We start from the raw sequence: 6,831 nt of genomic DNA on the forward strand, positions 1-6,831 counted from the left end.
TTATCCAAATAATACAGCACAACCAAGTGGTCCACGAAAATTTATCAAGAATTATTGCCAGCAACACTGCCACAAATAACCAACTTAATGCAAGCATACACAACCTCAGCCAAAGCATTAATGTGTTGGCATCCCAACAAGTCAGCTCAAGCTCCGGAACTACTACACCAAGCCAGACCCCAGTTACCTCCCCTGTTCGACGCTCCAGCAGCACACGGGCCAACGACCCTGGTCAAACCTCTGCACCCAGCACACACAAAAAAAAATAAGGAAGGATGCATCAAATGTTTGTAACACAGTAAATTTTTTGGTATTGTTTTCCCAAAAATGCCTGTGTCCGTGCAAATCAATTTAAAAGATGCAATGTGTATGGTTTAATGGGGTAATGAATGACACTGTAAGTTATTCAAACTACAGTATAAATGTACAGACCAGTATAACGAAGAAACACTAACGCAACAAAACAAACATTCACACCTACAATACATTTAATAAAAGTGGTTAGTCAAGGTTATTTTAAACTAAACTATACTTACAGGTAAAATAATGCAGAATGACTTCTTGCCTTACCTGCCTCCCTACATCTGTACTCACACTGTCACCAGATGTTTCTAACTCACCTACTTGCTGGCTGTTTTCTTCATCAACATGTGGCAGATGTTGGGTCAAACACAGATTATGAAGAAAACAGCAGCAGAACACAATCCTAGTCACCTTTGAGGGACTATACAACAAAAGCCCAGCAGATTTATCCAGACACCGAAACCTAGATTTCAGCACCCCAAAACATCTTTCTATCACATTCCGCGTAGACTTATGTGCATGATTGTAACTGTGTTCAGCAGGAGAATCAGGTTGGGACAATGGAGTAAGTAGCCAAGAGTAGCAGCCATAACCACCATCACCTGAAATACAGATATAGGCAACATTAGTACATGTGTATTATGAAAAATTACCTAAAAAAAAACAGGAGTTTGAAGTTAACACACATACACACAACACAACACACTTGGAACATACCCAGCAGCTAGCCATCAGGCATTTGTCCGTCCTCAAATTTATCAAAGAGGGATGACTGACTGAGGATGAAGGAGTCATGGCAGCCGCCAGGGTAACCTGCAACCACACTCATAATTTTGAGATTTGCATCACAAACCACCTGGACATTAGTTGATTGGCTAGAATGCCGATTGGTAAAGACATATTGCCTGCCCCTAGGTGGTCTCAGCTCAACGTGTGTGCAATCTATGGCACCCAGCACATTGGGCATGCCAGCAAGCTCATAGAAAGCTACCCTGACTGCATGCCACTGCGACTCCTGGGTAGGGAAGCAGATAGAGGCATCTATATGGGGTTCCAAGACATCCAAAACCTGAGTGGACATTAATAAATATAAGGTGAGTGTCATGATCTGTAATCAATACAATACTGTGTTCTAAGACCTAACAGAAGCAACACCTAGACATAGACGTGTATGTATATTTCAACTCACCTGATTAAAATATTTGGAAAAGGTGGGCTGGGAGATACAAATGACGTCGCCTGTCACAACCTGGAAGCTCCCAGTAGCCATAAAGTGCAACACAGCCAGGAGTTTGTGCAGGCCTGAGACAGAGCAAGAGCGTGCTGTCTCAGGGTCTAGGCCCAGTTTGACAAGGTCATACAGATGGAAAATGTTGTTTCTATTTAGCCGAAACATCTGTATGACCCTATCATCAGACAATGCATTTAAGTTTAAACGCCCCCTAAAAAAACGAGGCTGGCGCAGCCTCCGCAGCACCTGTTCAACCTGCTGACCATGTTCACTTACCTGGCCCTGATTTCTTGAAGACTCATGGAGCAGTCTCAGGTATCCCCCAGCAACCAGAAAATCTGTAGCACACACAACAGCAGCCATTTCAGAGTGAGAGTTATTCAAAATGTGCCTGGGACCCTTTTATAGGGCAAAACATTCAGGTGTAAATAATGGATAATTGAATACACATGTAAACACGCTGATCAGAAGCAGGTCTACTTTTTTTTTGCACTTTTTTACGATTTGTATTTTTTCACGACCGCAAAGGCATTTTCACGGTACACATTACAAATATGAATGGTTAGTAAATGACCGTGATTCATACCTAAACAGCCGCGTTTGACCGAAGGTGTATTTATTCTTATTTTTTTACTAAAACTTCCAAAAAAATACGAATGCCCTCATCACTGCCGTGATTTGTGCTTAGTAAATTCCTGAGATGACACTTTGAAGAAAAAACACCATCTCGGTCAAAATCGGGACCTTAGTAAATATACCCCAGGGTTTTCATTGATGACTGCCTGATGATTATATATTGTGAAATTGTATATAGGAGTGTGTCTATGACAGTTATGTAATATTCTTTTTACAATCAGAATATGTTTACAGGTGTTAACTAGTGAAGGTTTTATGAAATAATTATCAATAAGGTTGAAAACTGATTCCTAACCTATAATCTTATATGGAAATGTCTTGTATGCTGTAGTGGCCATAACAACATATCACTGCTAAAATAATAGGTGAATAATTATGCCCTAAATTAACTACTTATGTTAGTTTGATCTAAGCTGTATGACTTCAGAATCAGAATCAGCTTTATTGGCCAGGTGTACTCACATTCACTAGGAATTTTTTGTGGTACAATGCATTGCCAAGCAGCAACATGAAGGGGGAATACATAGCATAAAAAGGGGGAAGAACGTAGCACACGTTACAAACATTACATATATGAGTTCATACTGCACATTGCATCTGTACGATACTCGACATACAGTATTAGACATATTATACATGTAAAATTGAAGGCTGCTTGGCAGACCAGCACCAAGGCAGCCATCCGCGGCGCCAACTTGAACAATAGACATTGATTATCCATACATTGGCTTGGATTTAAGTAAAAATTTCTTTCATACAAAAAAATTCACCACGGAAACAAATATTGTCCTTTAAAAAATATTTAGAATAAGGAGGGGGTGACATACATTTAATTATTTACAAAGTCACACAAATCACAATTACTTACCCCTATTATCTTAAGTAAGAATATTAAAAGTTACATTTTAAAATAAACAATCATATCAATTTAATCATCACATATTCAAAATATAAAAGAGTGCTCCAAAAAAGCAATCTTTCTTTTTTTTGGCAACTGCCAATAAGTAGATCTTAATATGTTAAGGTTTGATTGTTTGGAGCACCTCCATAAACTATAAACCTATTATAGAGGATTAATTTTTAATGGCTAGTTCTTTACAAATTGAAAGTATCAATAATTATATTTGAAGTCTGATGCAGGATACTAAAATACTACTGCACAAAGAGCTCCAGCCCACAATCATACCTTCCAACACTGTCAGCAGCCTGGTCACGACTCCTGTGCTGGAGTGTGGTCACAGCAAAAAGGGTGCATGGCTTTGCAGGAATGCCATGAGAGTGAGCCCACCAGCCTTTTTTATCCTTAGTGGGGGCATGTCCAGCACTTCGTAAGCTGCTAGCCATGCACACAGCCCCCCCTGTCTCCCATGAATAGACAGCATCTAAGCAGAACAGTGAGTTGCGAGGGCCTCCCAACTGCCACCACTCCTCCCCCCACCACATACGCAGGACACTGTGGCCAGCAGGTTGGATGGTGGAACAGTCCCAAAAAATGGGACTGTCCCATGAAAATGGGACAGTTGGGAGGTGTACACAATGAACACAGCAGCATATCGTAGGGAACTGTGGGGCAATGTATGAAGCAGTGATAAGAGTGGAGAAATGAGCCAGTGGAAAGTTTGCCCATGGCAAGCAATCACCTGCTCTGTATAATTTTATAGTACGCAAATTATAAATGTTACTTCAATGCTGATTGGTTGCCATGGGCAACTTCTCCACTGGCTCACTTCTCCACTATTATCACTGCTTCATACATTTACCTCTGTGTGTTATACCCCTTTTCCATCTATAGCACGGGTCGCAGCTGTGTTCTTGACATAGCTGCGACCGTGCTACAGCTCCCTTTCCCACAGCACTCACCAACTCAGCATACTGCCAGGTTGGTGACGCTGCTAGTGATGCAGCTCCCATTCACACTACACAGCTTGCCATGTTGAACACGATGATCACTTGATCCGGGAATTTGCCGGGGGGGGGGGGGCATTTTCACTAGAGAAAAACATGGGTAAATACGCGCCCCCACGCATTTACCCGTGTTTAAAAAGCTAGTGGAAAAGGGGTATTACTCACCCTCATCACATTTCCCTTCCTTGAGACCCAGAAATAGGTAGCCACTACCACCCCACCCACTCCATGACCCCTCCCCCCTTTTCCATCAAAGCAACTTCTGATCCTGGCTGTCACCATTTATAGGCAGCCAACTTTCTTGCTATTGCTGTTGCATTAAAAAGAAGGATCAAATGATCAATAGCTGCTCCCTCTTTATCAGATTAGGTGCTGCCCCTAAGCCTAGTGAGAAATCTGGCACTGCCCTCAATTCAGAGCTGTTTTGCTAGGGATGGGTTTATGAACCTCAAAAAGAGTATCGGGAACAATGTAGTTACCCCCTCTGAGCCCCTGAGCAACATACCAATTGGTTTTGTATTCATATTTTTAATTCAAGTTAAGATTCAAAATAAACACATGTAAAATGCTAAAACTGTATGGTATGTCTATACTACATGCAGGTAGGGCAGACCATGAAACTGAAATTTTGTTTAAGTTACCTGCACTCCTATCGCTTATGCTAGGACAGGCGACAGATTTACCTCATGCAGAAGTACTCAGTAAATTTTTCCCTACATTTAAAACAGGATCCCGGCAGTCAGAATACCGAAGCCTGAATTCTGAAACTATTATGAATTCCAACACTGTCATCCCAAATAGAGTCTCCAGCCTGGCGCCAGGATCCCGACAGACAGGATCCTGAACAAGTAGCCACTGCCATGCCGGAGTGGTAAGCCATGGGGGCAAGGGCATAGCTACCATAGGTTCAGGCAGTGCAGCTGCTATGGGGCCCAGAGCTGAGAGGGGCCCACCTTCCCTGTCAAAGTTACATATTTTGCTATTGGGTGGTACGTAGGGGTCCTTTCAAACTTTTTCCTGCAATATATGTAGGTATGCCCCTGGACCTGCTCATTGTAGTGTGGTATAAAATGAACTGGAGGGCATTTTAATGTTATATAATGTAATCCGGGGCACTGTAATGAGGCACAATATGAACAGGGAGCACTATATATCATAATGTGAATTGGGGACACTGTGTGGCATAATGTGTACTTGCAGCTCTGAAATGTACTAGCAGGGGGAGAAAAAGAAAGCTCTTGTGTGGGCGCACTCTTATACAAAGAAGGAGAATTCCTCAGATATATAAAGGGAAATATTTAAAACATCTGTTTATTCTTTAAGATTAAAATACAATTACCCATACATATGATCCAAAAGTGAATAAAGAAAATTATGAAAAAAAGTTAAAATGTTCGGGTCTGTTTTTCACAGGGAGTGATTAGAAAGTTTGTAGACAAATGGTTGTCTTACACCCGTTTCTCCTGACCAGTCCAGAAATTCTGTATTGATGGTACCAAGGAGTGGTCAAAATAGTGGCTCACTATTTTTCTGTGGACTCTCATCTACGATTCAGGGCACACAACACCATGGATGTGGGGTCTGTTGCGCCGTGTCTAACGTTGAAAGCAGATCCACACACTTTATTCTTTCTCTTTCTACTATCTATATTATTTTACTAAATTCTTATATAGGTGCACTCTCATTGGTATACAGATCACATATCTCCCCTACTATCATACCACGCTGCTAATGCCCGATCTCGTCCGATCTTGGAAGCCAAACAGCGTTGGGCTGGGTTAGTACCTGGAAAGGAGATTTCCTGTGAATACCCGGTGTTGTAGAGTAGGAATTATTTTCCTCTTTATGTGAAATGTGACGTAAACAGCAGTATCACCACTTATCTTTCCTTTCTCTTTTTTCTTTCATCTTGATAGATGAAAGAAAAAAGAGAAAGGAAAGATTAGTGGTGATACTGCTGTTGGCGTCACATTTCACATAAAGAGGCCACACAATTATTATCAGTCATCATATATGTGCTTATCTGGATTAACTGGTGACCAGCAAAGTGTATGGTATTGACCTAATTCAAGTGGTCCTATTTAGATACACTAATCGCTATTTTGACCACTCCTTGGTACCATCAATACAGAATTTCTGGACTGGTCAGGAGAAACGGATGTAAGACAACCATGTGTCTACAACCTTTCTAATCACTCCCTATTAAAAACAGACCAGAACATTTTAACATTTTTTCATAATTTTATTTATTCACTTTTGGATCATATGTATGGGTAATTGTATTTTAATCTTAAAGAATAAACATATGTTTTAAATATTTCCCTTTATATATCTGAGGAATTCTCCTTCTTTGTACAAGAGTGCGCCCACACAAGAGCTTTCATTTTCTCCCCCTGCTAGTACTTGTACTTCCTAGCTCTGGGCGCACCACCAACTATGACTATATTTGAAATAAATAAATCTTCTTTCCATAAATTTTAATCATCCATATTTGGTCTTTTCATTTATAACCTTCAACCTTTTTTTTGACCAGTGCCCGGTCGCCCTTTGTTTTGTCACAGCTCTGAAATGTGACATAGGGTGAACTTAAGAACTACTGTGATTCATAAAAGAAACTAGGGCATTACTCTGTGGCATAGCATTAAATAATGTTCTAATATGGTTCAGAAAATGAACTAGGTCACTGTTATAGGGCATAAAATTACCAAGTGCTGCAGAGAAGTATCTCTCTAGAAGCATTGGGATGGGGGCCATTT

At 40.8% G+C, this 6,831-nt stretch overlaps 1 pseudogene; it reads left to right on the forward strand.

The window, feature by feature from the left end:
- The first annotated feature begins 5,782 nt into the window (after positions 1-5,782).
- On the forward strand, positions 5,783-5,901 carry LOC134951399 (5S ribosomal RNA; annotated as a pseudogene).
- Positions 5,902-6,831: the final 930 nt, after the last annotated feature.

This window comes from Pseudophryne corroboree, chromosome 8 (assembly GCF_028390025.1).
Source record: "Pseudophryne corroboree isolate aPseCor3 chromosome 8, aPseCor3.hap2, whole genome shotgun sequence".
NCBI classification, from domain to species: Eukaryota; Metazoa; Chordata; class Amphibia; order Anura; family Myobatrachidae; genus Pseudophryne; species Pseudophryne corroboree.